Genomic DNA, 22,871 nt, shown 5'->3' on the forward strand with positions numbered 1-22,871 from the left:
AACGCAGATCAAGCAGTGTGTGTGTGTGTGTGTGTGTGTGTGTGTGTGTGTGTGTGTGTGTGTGTGTGTGTGTGTGTGTGTGTGTGTGTGTGTGTGTGTGTGTGTGTGTGTGTGTGTGTGTGTGTGTGTGTGTGTGTGTGTGTGTGTGTGTGTGTGTGTGTGTGTGTGTGTGTGTGTGTGTGTGTGAGACCAGCTCTGCTCTCATTTCCTCGCATAGAATCGAAAACAGATGGTTCTTTAACGGTCGCGTATTCATTCATATGAACGTTAGAATATATAATTATTTTACAGCGCCCCGGTTGAGAAACGCTGCTACTACTGATTGTCTTGGATTGCATCCATGAAATATTGTATAGGCCTACTGCATATTGAGAAATCTTCGACCGGTATATTGCGCAATAAACGGGAGATGGGGACCCCCCGATTATTGACGGGTATTTCGCACACTGCGTGACACCATCGCTCTCCATCAACTCTGCTTCCCCCACATCAGCAATGGTCTTCACTTTGTCAGGGTCTGTTCTCACCCCATCTGGAGAAACAATATGACCCAGAAACTTAACTGAACTCTTCAAGAGATGACCTTTCTTAGGCGCCAGCTTGAGGTTGTGATTTTTCAGATGGGAGAATATCATTTCGAGACGTTCAAGAGCCAGCTGTTCATTAGGGGCAAAAACCATCACGTCGTCAAGGTAACAGAGTAAGCTGCTGAAGTTTCCATCTCCGAATATTGACAACATCATCCGCATGAAGGTTGCGGGACTGTTGGACAGGCCTTGAGGCATCCTATTGTACTCATGGAGGCCGAAGGGTGACGAAAAGGCTGTGTACTTGTTGTGCTCCTCATGAAGTGGCACGTTGTAGAACCCAGAAGTCAAGTCCATAGTAGAGAAGAAGACATGGGGGACACAAATTGGCAACAATCATCTGCAATGTCAACTGGTGTAGCCAGAAGTCTCCAATAATCGTCAGACTTTTTCATCAGATGTATGAGAATCTTGATAGCATTACTACCAACAATCATGTCGTCTGTTTTTCCAGGGATGACTAATGTTGGGATGAGCAACTTGAACCCATAGATTGTCACCTCCAAATCATAGACTGCTGTCGGGTAGATATGGTGACCACCAGCACCAACAACAACAATGTCATCAGCAGGACTTCTCTTCAAATCAGGGCATTGCTGCAAGAGGCGTGCAGCTGCAGCTTCGCTCAGAGAGCATGACATAGAGCCACTATCAATCATGGCTTTCAGTGGAACTCCACTTGCAGCACTAACATTTGTGTAGAACAAGCTGTCGGATTTCTGAAGTTTCTGCGTCATTTGGAAAATGACAGTCTTTCCAGACGGTGCAAAGGAATAGAGAGATTCAGACAAAGACTCCAAGTCATCACTGTCACAGCTGGGAGGGTCACTATCATGATCCACACTGTCCTCCCTGAAGTGCGGACCCATTCGTTTTCCGACTGTGGGGGAGCCGCAGGCGGCGCACGACCAGGACAAGTAAGCCTAGAATGGTTTGGTGAGTGGCACTGAAAACAGAGTCTATGGTCACGACAGTGGTTGAAAGTAGAGTGAGCAACGTCATGACAAACAGAGCAAGGCGTGTCATACAGCCCTTCAATCCTGGGACGTCTTGGGCCAGACTGTCTGGCTGGACTCGACTGAACAGGCCTCTGCAGAAGCACCTTCTCCAGCATGCCAATAAGGCGTTCCAGGGTAGCAGAGTCTGTGGCATGTGCTTGTGGTGCACCCTGTTCCCCGGTAGGTGGTAGGCTTGGGTGGTATGACGGTATTACGGTATACCAGGATATTTCGAAATCCCGTCGGTATGATTTTCAATACCGTGACGTCACAGACTGTGCGCCAAATCACAGATGCGTTTCATTCTATTACACTGACATGGAGTTTTGACAGGGACGACATTGGTTGTAATGCACAGCACGCGCCAGCAGAGGGCAGGGGTGGGCAGTCCGTCTTTCCCGCTCTCAGAGCTCAGCACAGAGCTGAGCTGAGCAAGATGGCGGCAGCATTTGCCGGCCCCGAACTCGGAGACATGGTAAAAAAGAAAAATGCCTCTGCGCCTGTTTGGGACTATTTTGGGTTTACTCCCAATGAAAAAGGTGAGCCAGTCAACCCCGACAAAGCTGTGTGTACTATTTGCCATAAGAAAGTTGCAGCAAAAGAGAGTAACACGTCAAACCTCCATTCACACCTCAAAGTGCATCACCCAATAACTGCTGGGAAACTGAAGACATCCTCAAAGAGCAACGTTACCGCAGCCAAGTCCACGAGTCAACCAACCATATCGGGTGCTTTTGCTAAATCAACAAAGTACAAACAAGATAGCCAAAAATGGAAAACGTGCACGGAGGCAGTAACAAGATATATAGCAAAAGATATGGTATCCTTTCGTACCGTAGAGAAAAGTGCTTTCCGTGATATGGTCAAAACGTTGGATCCTCAATATGAATTGCCCGGAAGAAAATATTTCTCTCAAAAAGCCATACCCAGCCTGTACAATAAAGTTTGGGAAGAAGTTAAATCGCTTGTGATGGAGGCAGGCAACTATGCTTTAACAACCGATATGTGGTCATCACAAAACATGGTACCCTACATGTCTTTGACAGCGCACTTCATAACATCTGACTGGGAACTGGGATCAAAATGCCTTCAAACCAGCTTTTTCCCAGAAAACCATACAGCCGATAACATCAGTGGTGGAAAGTAAATGAGACACGCTTACCGTTGCTGTCCATGGTGGCCCGCAAATACCTCTGCATATATGGCGTTATATTTGTGCCTCTATCCTGAGCATGCAATGAAACATGTTGAGCCTAGAGAATGCGATTGAGCGCACACTTGAACATTTTTGAGCAAATATATTTTCTCTCATAAAACTCCTGCTCTGTGCGCAAGCAGACCGCTGCACGCGCTCTCTCTCCCTCGCTCGCTCGACCTCTCCACCCTGTGCGCGCTCAGCTTTGCCTGCCTGCTCGCTCAAGTTGTCACACCGTTACAAATGTGCCACGAAACCAACCAATCGGAGAACTCGAGAAGATCAATTCTGATTGGCTGGTCCAGCACCATGTAGAGAGAAGAGTTGCGACAGCGGAAGTCCAAAATGCTTGATTGTCACGTGGTTCAGAGAGACTCAGAAAGTTCCCGGAAGTTTGTGGCGGGCCATTTGAATCACGATTTGAATGCATTAATAACAGGATAGAAATGCAATTTTTGGTAGTTATTGGTCAATAAAGGTTTTGATTTACAATATGTATACAACATATCGATATGTGTATGTAGTTACATCAATGTGTTTTTGTTTTTTTTAAGTAAAATGTGCTAATATTTGAGGATTAAGACAAAATAAGAAGTACTTTATTGATACCAATTGGGGAAATGTTAACGCGGCAGCAGCAAAAGACAAGGCATTGTACATTAGACAGTTAAAAGAATTAAACAATCGAAAATGTAAACATCTTAAATAGAAATAACATAGCATTGCAAAAAGTAGAAAATATACATGAATAGTGTGAACAGCTATCTTACCTGTTAACATACATGTTAGGCTAACGTTGCCTTGGTTACACAGCCTGTTCCTGTTGTTTATTGCTTTTAATTATTTAAAACAAATATTATCTTCTTAAACTTGTATGAGTCAAGAACATCACATCCTTATTGATATATTTAGAGGGAGGGAAGGAAGGTTTCAAAATTCTGATTAGAATCATTTCTACCATTTCTTTAATTCATGGTGGTTTCAGTAATCCTCTGGTAATTGAGGACATAAGTAATCTAAATGACTAATGTAATCTTTATGACTTTCAGAAAGGACAGGAGACCGAGAGGTGACTATCAATGATTGTCAACTGACAGCACAATGAGTCAAAGCACTAGCAGCAGCAACAGCATGATGATGTTAAATGTGTTGTTTTAGGAACATCCATTGTAAATAAATGGAATTCAATAAACATTCAATAGCATGCGTGCAGTTTGTCTGTGCCTTTTCCTCTGTGTTGTCCTGGCATATAGTCTCCCCCATGGTTTGCTGTGCTGCTGGGGGATGCTCCAATCACTCATAGAAAGGAGTACACATGTACGGCTTCCCCACTGACACAGAGAGGAGGAAAGAATGGCTGGCTCAAGTCAGCAGGAGCCTTTTAAATATCACTAAAGACAACAACAGCAACAAAATATGTGAGGTAATCATATTTTTCACAAAACGAAGACCACACCCTTGGGAAGCTTAATGTCTTTTTAATCAAAAATAAGGAACAGGGAGAGGCTTGCAAAACTCTGGGAGTTGAGACTCAGGCTCAGGGTGAGGGTCTCATTGCAGGTCTTCAGGCTCCATTGAATCCCCCTGGGGTTCTTGTGCTGAGAGAGGGAGACAAAGACAGGAGAAAGGGTTAGATACATCTCGCAACCTATAGGATGGGAAATGGCTGACCTATTTTAAACTTACCTTGTATTTTCACTCTAACTTAAGTCCCTCTCCCTTTGCCATCAATCCAAAATCAGCTGAGCTGCAACATAATACAGAAAGGTAATAATCAACAGAATCACAAGGACATAATATGACTCTGCTAAAAACACTCACCCATAAATTACGTTTTTGTTTACCTGTCTCAAATATCCACTCTAAATCCATATCAATAGCAATGTATCACAAAAATAGCTCTCTTCCTTATTAGTGTGCAAAGTTAACTATGCTAGCTTGAACTCCAAAATGGATATCCTCATTTCACCACCTCCACCCACTACAATCACACGCCCCAATGTTATATTTAACTCCCTCCACCCCGGATAAAAGCACGTTAAGAAGCCCTTTCTCTCTAATTCCACAACGTTGGACGGAATAAACATTAAGAGAACGGATTAATAGGCTGTTCATGGTTAACGTGTGTTGCTAACTTTATCCGGTCCTAGCCTAATCTGTTTAGTTGTCCGGTTGAAAATTAACGCAAGCTCTATGCCCATTGTAGAACAGGAAACAGAAGTTGGTCCAGGTTCTGGTCAACCCAAAATTGTGATTGAGAGAGAAACATGTTTGTCATTCTGCCACCTCTAATGCTTACAGCAAGTAATCAATACCTCAGAAGGGTTCATGGCGTACATGTAGGCTACGGTTTGTTAGCTGTTTGCTTAAACTACCCCTATAGCTAGTGATGGCAGTTTGACACTGAAGCTTCGAACGGAGCTTCAACCCTGGACTTCCTATTCCATAGAAGCAGTGCTTCGAAGCTTGCTTCAAATCACGTGACATGTGACGTCCGAAGCAGCAACTGCTTCATTTCCTGAATGAATCAACTCACTGGTTCGCCGTCCAATCAGGTGATTCAATGCACTGCCTCGTCTCAATTCTGACAGGTGACAGGTTGAAACAGTTTCAAATTTGAGCGCTTCAAAACTTTATAACCACTCTAAACAATGCGCAATGTGTGGGTTGTTGTCGTAGTTTGCATTGTTGCTGTTGAGTTGTTGTTGGCATTGCATTTGAATTGGATCATTATAGAGCAAGCCAGGAAGAAAAATAGGTCGTTCTGGCTCGTGAAACACTTCGAAATGTGGAGAAGTTGTGAACAAAAAGACAATTAGTAATATAAAAACACTTTGATGGTCTAAGGAATTGATAGCCCAGTGGATAGAGCCAGTGGCCAGGATGCGGCGATATCCTCCGCGCAGCTGGTTCAAAGCTCGGAATAGTTAAACTTTTAATCATTGCTTTTCAACTTTAATACTTTAATAACTGATAAAAGGCCCTCTCCGCCCAAAAAAATGTCAAGCACTCTCTAGTCTCTTCTCAATAACCCAATACACACTATTATCAATCTTTAATTGCAAATAGAACATGATATTCAGTCTTAGTGTGTGTGTGTCTATCGAATATTTTTCAAGGCAAAGATGCGTTAAACCCACTGCAGCCTTGCACTTCGCCAGGAGAGGTTGCTGTAACTGAAGCTTCGAGAAATGAACCTATTTCCGACACAATTCTCCAAGTGGTTCGACGCTTCATTCAAAGCTTCATTTTGCCATCAATACCTATAGCTATGTTGCCGGCTAGCAAACTCAGGCATTGCAAACAATAACGTGATATCAGAAAACTAGAAATGTATAACTCATCTGACACTGTGGTGTGCTATTCTCTTCATTCGAGTCTGTCATGTCCTGTAATGTCAACGACGGATGTGTAATAAGAACGTCAACAGCCTGATGGCAACCGAAAATCCCTCTCTCATCTCAGATAGAAGATATGATTGGAGACGACCAGCCAATCACAATTGACCTTCTCGAGTTCTCCGATTGGTTGGTTTTGTGGCACATTTGTAACGCTGTGACAACTTGAGCGAGCACAGGCAAAGCTGAGCGCGCACAGGGTGGAGAGGTCGAGCGAGCGGGGGAGAGAGAGCGCGTGCAGCGGTCTGCTTGCGCACGGAGCAGGAGTTTTATGAAAGAAAATATATTTCTCTGTGCTCAAAAATGTTCAAGTGTGCGCTCAATCGCATTTTCTACATGTTTCATTGCGTGCTCAGGATAGAGGCACAAATATAACGCCATATGCATATGTGCGTCAAGTGCAGCGTCTGAGCATATTTTCAGCACCGCAGGGAACACGGTGACACCACAACGCGCACAAATAAAGCCAGACAAAGTAAATATGCTTGTCTTTTTAGCAAGGAACCTAGATTGAGGTCCGCGAGATAGATGCGCCAAATGTGAATTTGATTTGCCTTTTCATATTCGGCTACAAACCATATAGTTTATTCCCCTTATTTTCATTCTCCGTTGAGAACATTTATGCCATTGATTTATTTTTTTCGTATTAGGCTACAAACCGCCCTATTTATAGGCTACGGGGATTTCATTTTTAATTAGGGCCTAAATTTAAGTTATTCAGCCTTTTTATTTGTATAATTAGGCGGGCCCTATTTTTCTATCTTGCTTGTTCAGCTAAAAGTGCCATTTGTACTATTTTGCCCTTATTAATAGGCAATTCATTTTCATTCTCCGTTGAGAACATTTGAACATGTGTTTGCATGTGTGTAAATAAAGTTTTCTTAAACATATAGAAGTTGCAACTGTTTTTTATTGATCGAAACATTTGACGAATTTATTACAACGGGGAAAAAATTTAAATGAAACACATTTATTACAACAGGGATGATTTAAGACCTATATTATGCACACTGTGCATTAGCCTACCATATACGATATGGAATATCCAATATCTTTTTTTTTTATTATTTATGTATGATAATATATTGTTAACTTAGCTCACAATGGAAACAACGTCGGAAATCTACAAACGTGTCCTGTATCCTATCTCAAAATGTGCCATTTGCACAATGTGTCATGTATGCAGCCCTTGTTTTGCACTTGCGTGCACGTCGCGGCTGCATTTTACACCGAACATATAATATACCGTTCGAAAAATGTATTTGCCGCCGTTCGAACGCCACCTCACTCAAGTCGACCCAAGTCATACCGTCATATACCGTATACCACGGTATGATGTCAGCAAGGTATGACGGTATGAAAAAAATGATACCGCCCAAGCCTAGTAGGTGGCATGTGTGGCATAGGGGTAGTGTGCTGTGTGTTCACCATTACCTTCTCTTCAGTTACCTTACTCATCCTGGATGTCTTCACTGAGTGATACTCATCTAAGATGTCCTGAACTCCATGAGCAGTCCATTTGTCCATCGTCCTGGACCGAAATGTCATAGACAGCTCAGGGGAGGGACAGTTCCTTATGAACATTCGAGTTACTTCTTTGCAAGGACTATCGAGCGTCTTGCCCTGCTCTCTAAGACGCTCAATGGCAAGGTCCACAGCATGGTGCAGCCTGAGCCAGTAGTCAAATGCATCCTCACCTTTCCCAGGCAGTGTGGTGTAAAAGTCTGCTAAAGGGAGCTGTGAGCATGGTGCAGAGTCAAAGTGCTTTCTTAGGAGAACATAGATAGCTTCAGGTTCACGTGTGATCAGGGGCGGCGCCAGGGGGGAGCTGAAGCACTCCCCAGGATTGTCAAAGCACCCCCTAAGCACCCCCAAGAAATATGTGTTTAAAAAAAATAAAAAATTATTATCATTATTTTTATTAAATTAAATTAGAAAAATTATTGATTACATCAATGCAAATGTGAAACAAACTCATTTTTGACCAAAAACATAAAGCCAACACAGGTGATATGATTAGGCCAATGGCCAGCACCCATTAGATTTTTGACCTACCCATAGGCTAAATTACTTTGTGACACTTGAGTGACTTCCTGATAGCTAGAGCGCCAAATTATTAGCTAACGTGGATGTTGAGCAAAGTGAAAAATTGATCGTTTTTTCGTCCTAAAACGTCCACGTGTAAGCGAGAGGGATTCTGAATCTGCACATAATAGGCATCGTGAGGCAGAGGCTGAAGGTGTCACGGTCACCGACCAGGAGGAGGACTAAGAAAAGCCGTGGGAGGATGGAGATGAGGAGGAAGGAGCTGAAATGCCTGGCCCCGCGGCTGCACCTGCTGCTGCTGCGGAGGAGGACATAAGTAACAATCCCCAAGAGGGCCCAAGACGGCCAATTCTTCAAAAATACCCCACACGGCCATTTGGAAATCAGCAGAGATGTTTCTATAAAGGCTGGATGGATCAACATGTATGGTTAGAATACAGCGTGTCCAAAGACGCAGCGTTTTGCTTTGCTTGTCGGCACTTTTCAAAACGAGTGCACGGAGTGCAACCAGCATTCATCTGCAACGGGTTCAACAACTGGCGAAAAGCATCAGCGACTCTGAACAATCATCATGAAAGTGCGGCGCACAAGTTTGCTATGGAAACATGGAGTGAGTTTAAACAAAAACAGACAAGTGGCTCAAAAATAGCAAACATGATTGACAAGGGACATTCAGCTTTGGTTATGGAGAACCGAAAGTACATGCAGGCCGTGGTTGAAAGCCTTTGCTATACCGCTTGTCAGGGAATCGCACAGCGAGGTCACAGCGAGGGTGGGGCTCCTCTAATAGGGGTAATTTTATCGAGCTTTTGCACCTCATCAAAATGTTTGATGTTACAGTGGATACAAAATTGGCAAGCAATCCATCAAATGCCAAATACACTCACCATGACATACAGAACAAATTATTTGATATAATGGCTGATATGATACGAAAATAAATAAGTGATGAGGTGGGGGAGGCAGAGTACTTTGCTGTTTTGGTGGACGAAAGTAAAGACATTAGTAAGAAGGAACAGATTTCAGTGATCGTGCGGTATTTACAGCCACTGACGGAGACGTTGCATGAGGAATTCTAGCATTTCACCCCAGCAGATGGGTTAGACGCAGACTCACTACTAAACAGAATAAAGCTTACACTCAGTCAGTGTAATATAGACTTAATGGTTGTGTTGGCCATTGCTATGACGGAGCATCTGTAATGTCAGGATGTAACAATGGAGTGCAGGAAAAGTTCAGGAAAGAAGTGCCACAGGCAATTTATATACATTGCCATGCTCATAGGCTCAACTTGGTGCTGGTAGACTGTGTGCATAATGTCAACGCTGCAGCAGAGTTTTTTGAGACACTACAAATGCTCTACAAGTTTTTCTCTGGGTCAGTGGTGCACGGTCTGTTCACGAAAAGACAAAAGGAACTCGAGCCAACAGCACAGTGCGTAGAACTCAAGAAGCTGAGTGATACTCGCTGGGCATGCCAATATACTGCAATCTGGGCAGAAAACTCTCCCAGCAATACTGGCTACCCTGCGTGACATCATCGCCCTGTCAAATCCACACCGGAGGACAGAGGCGAGAGCTCTCAGTGCAATCATGGACGAGACATTTGTTGTACATCTCATTATTTTCGAGGATGTATTCAGAACAACCAAGTTCATATCGGATCAGCTTCAGTCCGCCACTTTTGATCTTGAAGTAGGGCTGGGCGATATATCGAGTTTACACGATACATCGTCGATTGCACTACAAGCGATGTCGTAAATGACCACATCGTGAACATCGAGTATTATGTTGTCAAATCAATTTCCCGCCGCGGCCAAAATGAGCTTTCCTTTCTCCCTCATAGACAGTCACACACGCAGGCACACACGCAGGCCCCGTCTAACTTGCACACAAACATTACACACATGCACAGTGACAGAGAGCAGGGCTCGACATTATAAATGGCCCGCTGGCTCGGAAGCACTATTTAGACACCCCGGGCCAGCATAACGTACTTTCCACTTGCCCGCTCGGGCCACTCAAAATATTGCTTAAAAAAAAAAAAATTGTCCAGTGGTATAGGTATTTTGACAAGCAATGTTGTTAAATTGTTTCGTTTATTAACGCTACAACATAGCGTTTCGTGAGGTGGTTGTCGTTGTTGGGTGAAGAGAAAACAGCTGTTTACTGCGGAGCCAGCGCGAGCAGGCTCCCGTTTGCCCGTGAGCGCCAGGCAAAAAACTATCTTCAAATAAAAGAAAGTCACCGGAGGAGTTAAAGGAGAGTGACAGGTAGCATGAGAAGAAGAGGGAGAGAAAGTTTCAGCCAGCTTGATCGATGGAGTTGTTTTCTAGTGGTGCAGTGACACGTCCTAAAACCCTTTTATAATCTATCGATTAGATTTATGATTCGAAAATTATAAAAGTAGGGTAGACATGTGAATATTATCCGGCTGAACAAAACGTGCGTTTATCAAACAGGTTTGTTTTCCACAGACCTTATTTCCAGCTATTTTCCAAAACCCTATGGAGAAAACCCATTGCTTTTTGTCGAGGGAACCAGCAGCTTACTTCCTGGTTTTAGGACGCGTCACTGCACCTCTCAATATGATGCCAATATAAACAAGGTCTTCTGTCGGCTCTGAACAATCAATGCCGACCTATACTGACAAGTAAGTGAAGAGTAGACAATATAAAAGGTATTGGCTATAGGGAAATGTCCCAGCAGTTTAGGAGAATGAAGGTTCTAATCTAATCTAATACATAGCCATTACATGTCTAACTCCTGATAATGACAGGAAGACAGAAAGCGCATTATACTACTAATAATAATACTACTCATAATAATAGCAGACATTTTTTAACAATGACCACAATATCATTATTTTAATAAACCAAATATGAACAATTGAGGAAAATGAGGAAGAACTGATGATTCAAATGTTGTAGTACAAGTAGTAATGTAGTTAGTGCATACATTACTATTGCAACAAATGTGTTAATTTTCTTCATTATTAGTCGATTTTTTTTAATGCAGACATATGTTGCAGGGACTACTAGAATCATCCTACTGGCGTGACTGTAAACATCAAGGGGTTAAATATTTTTTTTTTATGTGTTTTAGAGGACATTTCAGAATATCGCGATATATATCGTATATCGCGATATAGTCAGTAAATATCGCGATATCATTTAGAGACCATATCGCCCAGCCCTATCTTGAAGCGGCAGATGATCTGGCCAAGTCTGTTAGCACTGCCATATCTGAAAAGCGGACAGAGGACAAGTGGAGGGAAATCAGAAATGAAGCAGAAAGTCTGTGCGTGAAGGCAGGAATTGCACCACAGACGCAACGTGAGAGAAGGCGGGCCCAGACATCTCGACATCTGGAGGGGTTTGTAGTGGAAGCCCCGTTAGAAAGAGCACGCTTAGAAACAGATGACCTGAGAACACACTCGTTCTCTCCTGTTATAGACAGGTTGTTAATGGAGATGAAACGTCGCTTTTCAACAGAAACCAATGAAGTACTGAGAGTTGTGTCCGCCCTGAGCCCCAAATACACATCATTTCTGGACAAAAAAATGATACTTCCCATGGCCCGCCACTATGGAATCAGTGAGGAAAACCTGTCTGCAGAGCTTTACCAAGTTCGCCGGCTGTTGCAAAGAAAAGAAGAACAGGGACATACTATCACCAGCACCAAGGAGTTTCTATCCCTCATGAGGCCCTACAGAAATGCATTTATAGACTTGTACAAATTGATATGCATATCTCTGACACTTCCCGTGACCTCAGTGAGCTGTGAGCGCAGTTTTTCTTGTCTGCGTCATTTGAAAAACTACCTGAGGAACACCAGTGGGGACTCTCGAACCAGTAACCTGGCACTGTTGGCTATAAACACAGTGAGAACAAGGGCCCTGGACAGCGACAAAATCATTGATGCATTTGCCCTCAACCACAACAACAGACGCATTGCTTTGTTATGAAGACGTCTAATGGTAAATTCATGATGATGCACTGTTGCCTATTATAAATGTAATGCATTGATGGTTGAGGCAAACATTCTGACTGTTTATAGTTATTTCTATGTGGCCTACTTGTGTTTAATTCTATGTTCAGAGCCAGTGTGTTAGGCTTGTGCACCTTACCCGCTGTAACAGTTGTAAATATGCAGTGGTGTTTGTTTGTACATCATTTAAATTAATATAATCACACTAGTTCTGTGTTCTTCGTTTATTTATGTTCAATACCTGACAAGGTCGGAGATCAGTGGGCGGAACTTCTGAAATGTAGTCACTATACTCAGAAGATTATACACCCACCCCCCTTTATATTGTCCCTCACGTTTCCTCTTCCCTTTTTGTTTTTGTAAATGTTTCCACGTGAGAGGAGTCACTATGAGGGATACACAATGTAATACTGATTTGTTATATCTGTTGTCAGCTTGTCAGTGATTAAAAGGAAATCGTCTAAACTGTATGCTTGCTCGGGTCTCATCCATCCATGAACAATGCAAAACACAACGCAGAGACCGCTTAATGTTGCTCTCAAAGTGCACCAATTGATGCATTTAACTTCAATATTTAAAATAAAATCTTCACGCCTTCATTGTAACAGTCGCGGGTGTACTGTGTGTGTGCGTGTGGGGAGTGTTGCAGTAGAAAATTCAACTGTAGCGCCGGTGCATTAATGGGAAACCCTAAATGTTTGAGCACCCCCTATGAAACGTCAAGCTACCCCACAGCACCCCCTAGAGGAACGCTCTGGCGCCACCACTGCGTGTGATGTCTATGTCACTGTTTCTGGTACCAAACCTGACTACGTCTTTTGCTTTGCCTCTTAGATAGGTAAGGATCTCCTCAGCCTGTTCCTCAGGTCTCAGGTTGTTTTTCCTAATGAAATCCCTCATGAGTTCCTCCCACTCTCTGACCGAAGTGAAATCAGAGCTGTCTCCTTTAAAGCATGGGGGATCTTTTAGCTTTCTGTGGGATACAAGCTGCACGTGAGAGGCACCAAGCACGTTTGAAGTCGACATGTCAACATTTACTGGTGAGGTGGCAGTATTGGTCAGAGGGGCACTAAGAGATGGGCTTAGCTGAGTCATAATGTTCTGTACTACTTTCTGATTAACCTGCTGAAGTACATCTCCCATCTGATAAGCAATCTCAGTAGCAAGGGCATCAGGGCTAGGAATAGCAGTGCTTGCATAACGAGGCTCATGTAAAATGCCTACAGAGGGGCTAAAAGAAGGGGCTACATCCCTACTGGCCAAAGTGAACCCTGGCGTACCCTGACTATCCCCCATTACAATACCACACCCACAAACAGGGGTCTCAAACAAAGCAGAACCCAACATTCCCCTCCCCCTGCCAAAACTAGTTCCCCCCCAGATTAAAAGTCATCACGAAAGATAAAAACACAAAGATATTCAAAATACAAATGTCAAGCACAGATCAGTCGCAGAAAAAAAAAAAAAACTAAAACAAACAACACATGAGCTATATATATATAGAGCCAAAGTACTGTGTCCACCTGACAACACGGAGGAGCAGCAACAGCAGAAACAGTCCTCGGGCCGGGCTGAAGAAATCACTATCCAGCCGGAGAGTCGACGGGTCACGGCACCAATGTGAAACTTGGGTCCTGCTTTGCTGTTGCTTTCTTGTACTTCACCAGAGTCAGTTTAAGATATCAATCAGCTTTTATTCTGCAAAACATGGAATAGACACACAGATCCACAGTTTAGCCACAGTACAGTGAGATGTTGCTCCAAAGCTAAGAATCCTCTAACACTCTTACAGTGATCGTATAGTGGTATCATTTGTTTAGAGAAAAAGGATTCTAAATACAAACATGAAGAAACCCAATAACATTTATTACAAACATAAAACAATTTAGTTTGTAATTGTGACAATAAAGATTAATCAAATTACTTAGATGAACAGTATTCAATAAAAACATTTAACAGCTCAAAATAAACATACCTGCAAACCATGGAATAGACACACAGATCCACAGTTTAGCCACAGTACAGTGAGATGTTGCTCTACAAAGGAAAGTTTCACATCAGTGACGTAAATGCCACATGTAGGCCTACTCCACGATGTTAGCGGCTAACTAGTTAGCTGAAAAACGGCTCACTCTCAGTTTATGTACAATTATTTTAAAAAGTGATACACTACGGAATCTAAAGACATTTAGCTAAACATAAAATATAACCAATAAATGCAGATAGATTATACACAGAATAGTACACGTAGATCACAATTATTATTATTATTATATTTACAACTGAGTGAACAGAGCAACAACTCACCCAAAGCTAAGAATCCTCTAACACTAACGGATTCCCAAATTGCACCACATTCAGCGCAACACTAGCTTCCGGCTGCTTTTTTAAAAAAAAATTAAAAAAATGACAAAACTATGGCTGTAGTCCCAGTTTAACAGGATTTAATAAAACAAACATTCATTATTTACACTGTTACACATGGAATATTTGTGTGGCCATTTTGAATCTAAATCCAACTAACCCTTTACCATAGCTGTGCAAATAAAAGTCTGAAAAAATGTCTTATAAATGCAGACATATTTCAAAGAGGTTTGGACTTGGACTTAATTATATGAACTGCTTGTAGTGGTTTCACTTAATTCATATTAGAACAATTGTCTTATATTGTGACTAAATTAGGAGACATTACATTTAAAAGCATTGTACTTATGTATCTACTAATTGTCTTAAAGAGATACTTCAATATTCACAATGGCAATTACCCATCTATTGTTCCCTAGTGGTGTGGTATAGAGTTTCTGTCTTTGAATTTATTCTCCTAGGTTTCTTCCTCACCCACCCCCCCTCGTGTAAAACGTTTTTGTTGTGTTTGGGTCAAGATCTGGTGCTGTTGGACCTATAATGCCCACTGTGACCTTTTGGGGCCATATAAATAAACTTGATTTGACTTTAATATGCAACACACACACACACACACACACACACACACACACACACACACACACACACACACACACACAATGACATATTCATTGCCACCATTGCTGACATTGCGTAGAGTCTGTGGAACTTGCTTCCCTGTCAAACTCAACCTGTAATGTTCAATTTGACATCTCTACTGTCCATAATAAGAAGTTAGGGAGTTTGACTTGTCTGAGCTCATACTACTGAAGTTCTTATAACTGTTCACACTCCAGTGGTTGCAAGCTTCCCTAAGGATCTGTGTCCTCTGCATCCTTCAGTCTCAATCACCTCATTTCATTTGCCGCCATTATACTCCATCACACCTTATATCTCCAATGTGACTTCAAGGAACCTAATTTGCCCTCATTGTCTTGGTGACATGCAATGAGACACAGCAGGGGCGCCACTTCCTCAATTAGTGGTCAGTCATCCTCCTCTGGAATCCATCAAGTCCTGCCTTCCTCGTTTATCCGCACTACACCCGTCTTCTTAACTCCACATTTTCTGCCTGAGAGAAATCCTCCCTGACATGCACGATTACTAGAAAGCCTCTCACTGTCCTTCCCCATCATACTTATTCAGCTGTGATGGAGCCTAATTCTGCTCTACAGAAGGCGGAGTGTGAAATTCGGTCTTTTCATATATACCATTTGCTGTATGTGTATTGGACATATTTGCATGCTTGAGACGGCAATTTTCAGTCATTTCTCCCTCTTTTATTGATTCGGGCATATAAAAGAAAGTGCCCTGAAGAAGAATTATGAGTGTCTGTATAAACACTTAATGATGTTTTTGTGGCTCTGCATTGGCTGACACACATTATCCCCCATGCTAAGCCAACAGACCATGCCAGGACTTGAAGGAAAAACCATGAGGTACAGTATCAGTGACCTCTCGCTCCCTGAGCGTTTTCTTGCTCCAGTAAAGAGCTCTACTATCACACCTAGCGGGTGTATTCATTAATTTGTGATGACTCCTGGATGGTGGGAGCGTGTTCAGACACCATCCAATGCTCCTAGAGAAGACAATCACTTCATGCGTCAGTTGCTAGCACCTCGACTGGGTCATGTCACTGGAAATAATCTCCACACCTTTTTTAGTTACAGTACATTAATGCTGCTTTTGTCCTCGGACACCAATTTTCTCTTGTGTGCTGCTGAGTGCTGGAGGAAACAAGAAGGGCTACTGGAGCATTGCTCCCTGGCAGCAGAAATAAGCTCAGTTTGCAATATGGAAAGTAGCATTTTTTTCAGTTTTATTGTGTAAGCATTCAGTTTATTTGATTTATCGTACAATAGGTACATTTGTTACCTTGTAGCTTCTTTTTCCGGGGAGTTCTTTACAGATTTTGCTGCGTAAGATTCAGAGAGGAACTCACAGGGAGCAGCCTAGATTGTATAACTCTTCATCAAAGACTGAATAAATAGTAGCCTTGAAGCCCAATGCAGTGTATTATCCTATTAAATGTTATGAATTACCCGCTGCCTTACATAACCAGTATTCCACTAGACCTGGTGGTGCAGTGAGGCTTGTGGGTTGGCTTATTCCCAGTTTCCTGAAAATGGTGATGAAGAAGATGAATGGAGATGGTAAATCTTATTGTCATTTCTATTATCTTTTATTGAAGGACCATGTGTTTCTCTCGTCTGAGACAGTAGGTAGCTCAGCGGTATATACTGTTTTTGGAAAGCATCCATGCCACTGAGTTGAGTATAATCAGAAAACAACACAGCAGGTCATAAAACCAACCCGCTATCAGAGAGAAATGTGTTGTCCGTTCTGTGGCGCTCTCTTTCTGTGCAGAGTACAGGGAAAACTTTCCAGATCCTTCAACACAATTACAGATCTTCTTCAATACTTGGGCACGGGGACTTCATGTAGTCCTCCATAGAAAGTATAATTTAACTAATCTCCGTAGTCCAGTTACAATAACAAAGGGGAATTTTCTTACGAATGCTGTTCTTTTTTTTATTCACTGAATAATTGGCACATTCATTGTAGTTTTCCACAGCACAGTGAAAGGAGTTGGTTGGTTTATGTAACATTTCTGTCTGCAATATTTAACCGGTGGTAAACAAATTATCCAAATGTGACTGTTATCCTGGCTATTAGATACATACTACTGTCACTGCTAACCTTTGTAATAAGCACATTGCCTAAAAACAGCAAACTACAAAATAAATAATAATAATATATGTAAATGCTAATAATTAAAACTTCAAAGTGTAGTTGTAAGTCTGTTCTGCATCTGTAAACAAAACCCCACAACAACAAGAGGCGCTTTCACACCAGAGTACTTTTCCCCGTACTTTTCCCTTTTAGTTCCGATAGTTCCTGGGATTTTGCGTTCACACCAAAAAGATCCGGAACTAGAACTTAGTACATGAGAACTCCCCCCCCCCCCCCCCCCCCCCTTTTTAGTCCCTACTAGAGAGCAGGTACTTTCCTGGGAGAAAAAGGTTCCCCTTTCTGATTGGCTGGGCGAATTGCAAACCACACCCCATAAAACTCCGTATTGCATTTGCTGGCAATAGCATTATTAGCATTAGCATTAGCCCAGTGCACCAACGGAGAGAGACTAACTGTAGGTGTCGGCGCTCTGGCGATTTACTCGGAAGGCCAGTCCCCAACTCTGGGGAATTCCGGCCGGGGATTTCGGGTGGCAGTATACACCGTGAAGTTCTTTGCGGCCTGCCAGTAAACCCAAAGCAGAAGAAGAAGAAGTGTCGTCAGCAGCGGTGTGAACGCGATCTTAGTTCCGGGAACTAAAGAGTTCCGATGAACTAAGTACGGCAAAGTACTTGGTGTGAAAGCGCCTATGGCTTCCTAAATGCAATGATTATATAACAAATATAAAGCTGTTTTATTATTTTTTGGTCGGAAGACAGTACTGCAAAGTAAAATGATTCTTAGATATACTTGTTTGCATGTCTGCTTCGAAACCAATTTATTTTAAAATCATTTTTGGAGAAATCTTATTGAAGATTAAATTAAAGGATTATCACTCAGTGAAACTAATTATTCTCTTTCAAGTTTGAAGTGTTAAGATTGAAAAGATGAAAAGAGTCGGGAAAAAGTCACCAAAGAATCAATACTATAAAGCATCGTCCGCTTTCAAGCTCCCACACTTTGAATTGCTCATGATCTGCCCTCAGTGGTAGGTTTTAGGTTTGTTTATGCATTTTATCGTCTAGCACTCAGATGGGAAAATTACCTGGAGAAAGTCTCTGGTTGATCAATCAAATATATAGTAAACAAGGCAAACAGTTGGTTAAATAGAGAGGATATGCCCTGCAGCAGTATATATTTATTCTGAGTGGTTCTCTCAGGCTTTTCTTGAGGCATTATATCCAAACCTCTACACTCTGGATTGGTGTGCAATTTCCACTTGAAGTGCGAACACAGATAGAGGAACCTTTTTTCAAAAGGTGACAAAGCAGAAATCTCTTATCAGAGTCCTCTCTGTGATATACCACGTTTTAGACAGAGGGAATTATGGGCTGTGATCGATCGGAGAGAGAGAGGGAGAAGATACCCTGATACAACAGAGGCGGTTATCAGACCAACTGTAATTTCAAGCATGCATTATTCAACAACGCTTTAAGATCTGTGAAGCTTCAAGATTATTTATACTTTGAAAAGCATTGGCAGGGCAATTGCAGCCATGTCCTGTGGAGCCCGGAGGTAATTTCTCAGCATTTTTTAAAGAGATACAAGTTTTCCATATTTGAGCATGCACTTCATATATGATATAATGCTTTTCAAACATTATTACTTCAAACTGACTGTAAACAATATGCAACATTTCAACAAGATGACAGCATTACTGAGTACAAATATATTTTATGCCACATTTCCAGAAACCTGATGTATATCCCAAGAAAACAGTAGTCAGCTTTGTTGTGAATGCTTGTAGGCTATTTTTTGCAGTAGTCACTGTGTGTCCGGGCCTTACATTCATTATGGTGATTATCAATGGCAGCCAGCGATGACTCCTGCATGCTGTGTGCCCACTGAGCCGGCATCACAGGGAGGGCATGGCCCGAGCACTGGGGCTTGCATTAACACGCACTATGTTGTCTGCGTGTGCGCCATTCTTTATTTGTGTATATCTGCCAGTGCTACAGGCATTGCTTACAAATATAACTCTGGCTCTTCCTCTCACTGTCGTTGTCCTTTGTGCCTCTGTCTGTGTCGGGGCGCTGGATGTGATGCAAGGGCTCAGTAGCTGTAAGCGTAAACATCTCTCCATCTTCACATAAAGACAAACAGGGGGGCATTCTCAAGTAGAGGGACACACTCATTCAATCTTCAACTATAAAAGAATCCCTTCCATCTCCTCATTGATATGCGTGAGCTGAAACAGCAGCTTGGAAAAGAACAGGCGCTCCGTTTGCCGTCTCATTTGTCTAATCCAGAGATGGGGTCGTTACTAAAAAAATGTAATATATATTACATATTACTTTTTAAAAAAAGTAATATATTACACTACTTCGTTAATCTCTCCATAAAGTAACTCATTACTTTACTCGCCGAGCAAGTACGAACTGTGCATGCGTGAGTGGCAATAACTCTCCTTACCAGCAGGCGGCGGTAGTGTGTATTCGTCATTCAAAACAGGCAACAACCGGAAGACAGAAGAAGAACAGACTACCTTATATAAACAAACAACAAATAGCGTGTGCGTTAGCTTCACCTTAGCATGTGTTCTTTGCAGGTGTTTGTTGAGGTTTGACGAGGTGTTGACAGCAGTGAATAACAGCTTCTGGCCTGGACACAGTTTGCACCTCACCGTCAGATTCCTGTCTATTATTCGGAAGAACTCAAAATAATGGGCATACCCCCACCCCTCTAAAGTTATCACTGACTCAGCCATGTTTATGCAGCACTGCACGTGGAGATGTGGACGCGCAAATCACGCAGATTACGTAGCCTACATATAAACCTGCGGCGGAAACCCCTCTTGTCAGTGTGATTATGACTGATTTTAGTAAGTAACGAAGTAACGTGTGTCGGGGAAATGTTAGTAACTGTAGTATGATTACTGAATTATAAAAGTAGCGTGTTACACTACTCCGTTACCGACAAAAGTAATATTATTACAGTAACGCGTTACACCCAACTCTAATCAAACATCACTGCATAGGATTTATCACACTTTGTCCCCTCTCTGGGTTCCTGCCTCTATTGCGGCTTTCACACCAGCGCTTTTCCCTTTCTAGCTCCGAGCTAGAGCTTTTCTGGTTCAGCTCCGGTTTCCCTTTTCTGCTCCCGCTCTGTTCACACCGCCCAGAGCCCGACTGGTGCAGCCGCTGCTGCGTCATGAAGTCACCGTTTACATCGCTGATTTGCTCCACAACGACGCTCACAACAACAACAACAACGGGTGACTGCCGGACTGCAGCGGCATTTACCGACCGCTGCAGTGCTGGCTGCTCTTCCTCGGGAGTTTATTCTCCCGTTAGCTCCGGGTTAGTTAATACTTTAGAGCCGCCTCTCTAAAGTATTCACTGTCTGACTGTCACACAAGCAGCTGATACATATCCCCAATTCCCCTTAAGTATGTGTGTCAGTCTGAATTGACGCTGTTTGGCATCACAACGCTGTTATTAAAGTGTCTCTGGTATAAAATGGGTGATGTTAGCATAGCAACCGAAGGTAAACTGACTACTTGCTATTGCTATCCTATTGTGGCATGAGCCGTTTTCTACAGCACATGTTACCAGCGTATTTTTCATTATGATTCTACTTGTGATAGTCGGACACGACAACCTGTGCAGCCCATGTACTGATTCCATCCGATAGCTGCTATAATACAAAACAAAACATCTGCCTGCTCTCCACAATGATCAATAACAGTGAACGGATGGTCAAAGTAAGGTGCAAATAAACAGAATCACACAAAGCCTGGTTAGTGTTGCCTGACTTTATAAAGTGTGTTTCTTTTTATAACATCAACATTGTTATATTATATTTTAGAAAACACTACAGCATTTCAGAAAACACTTCAGCATTTCAGAAAACACCACAGCATTTCAGAAAACACTACAGCATTTCAGAAAACACTTCAACACTTCAGAAAACACTACAGCATTTCAGAAAACACTTCAACATTTCAGAAAACACTACAGCATTTCAGAAAACACCAATGCATTTCAGAAAACACTACAGCATTTCAGAAAACACTTCAACATTTCAGAAAACACTACAGCATTTCAGAAAACACCAATGCATTTCAGAAAACACTACAGCATTTCAGATAACGCTTCAACATTTCATAAAACACTTCAACATTTCATAAAACACCTCAACATTTCAGAAAACCCTACAGCATTTCAGAAAACGCTAAAGCATTTCAGAAAACACTACAGCATTCAACACTTCAGAAAACGCTACAGCATTTCAGAAAACACTTCAACATTTCAACTTTTACGGAAAGGGTATTCCTTTAGGGAGAACACTTCTTGTTTGTGATTGGACAGAGCCAGCCAGAGAAGCACTGTTGTGATTGGTTGTTTTTGCTGCCAATCAAGAAATGACGCTTCGTGATTGGTCAGCACCAGACAGCGCAACATGTCCCAAAACATCAGCCGTTAGCTGTTAGCACACAGAGCTCAAAGCTCCTCATATTTGTTCAGAAACTGGACAAAAGTTAAACATGTACAAAACACAGACTGTCTGTGTCATTGCGAATACAGTCGCTGCTTTACTTCTGTCTGTATTACGTTGTTGTGAGTGTGGGTGGAGCAGCTACAGGTTAGTTAGCCTGATCGATCCAATCTCCATTCAGAAAACACACATTTTAAAATGTTTTTCGCCTGGCGTCTTGTCTGCACACTTGTCAAAGCATTAATTCATGGTTTTTACTAACCGGTATCAGTTACCTCGGCATCATTTTGAAACGTGTATTACAATTAAATCATGGTAAAATATGTTAATTTTGTTGTAGTTGGTTTCTAACACAGTGTTTACATGGATATAAGCCCCGCCCCCTCTCCAGCGCGTCTTGATTTTACATGACATTACATTTCATTTAGCTGACGCTTTTATCCAAAGCGACTTACAATAATCGATTCGACCAAGAAGATACAAACTTGAAGAAAACAGAATCATTAGGTTTCATAGAGCCAAACCATTTTAAGTGCTACTCAACAGGCTTTAGATAAGCCAGTCCTTTTTTAGTATATAAGTGCTTTGTTAGTATGTATAGTAAGTGCTTAGTTAGTATATAATTGCTTTTTATTTATTTATTTAGTTTGTTTTTCATTTTATTGCTCGAAGTCTGCGCCGGAAGATGTGTAAGCTTTCTGCTGTCCTGATGTCAATGGGGAGCTCATTCCACCATTTTGGAGCCAGGATAGCAAACCGACGTGTTTTTGCTGATGGGAACTTAGGTCCCCCTCGCAGTGAGGTTGCAGCGAGCCGTTTGGCTGATGCAGAGCGGAGTGCACGTGCTGCTGGGGTTTATGGTTTAACCATGTCCTGGATGTAGGAAGGACCAGAACCATTCACATCATGGTACGCAACTACCAGTGTCTTGAAGTGGATTCTAGCAGTTACTGGAAGCCAGTGAAGGGAGCGGAGGAGCGGTGTGGTGTGTGAGAATTTAGGAAGGTTGAAGACCAGACGAGCTGCTGCATTCTGGATGAGCTGCAGAGATCGGATGGCACATCCAGGTAGACCAGCCAGGA

At 42.3% G+C, this 22,871-nt stretch overlaps 1 long non-coding RNA gene across 1 annotated transcript; it reads right to left on the reverse strand.

Annotated features, from left to right (window-relative positions):
• Window positions 1-4,242: 4,242 nt before the first annotated feature.
• On the reverse strand, window positions 4,243-4,718 carry LOC307036800. The gene is made up of 2 exons (XR_013807467.1): window positions 4,467-4,718; window positions 4,243-4,378 (listed from the first exon to the last, which is right to left on the reverse strand). It is a non-coding gene; the product is annotated as an uncharacterized lncRNA (long non-coding RNA).
• Between the last annotated feature and the right edge of the window lie 18,153 nt (window positions 4,719-22,871).

The sequence above is a fragment of the Notothenia rossii genome, assembly GCF_949606895.1.
Source record: "Notothenia rossii genome assembly, chromosome: 4".
Lineage (NCBI taxonomy): Eukaryota > Metazoa > Chordata > Actinopteri > Perciformes > Nototheniidae > Notothenia > Notothenia rossii.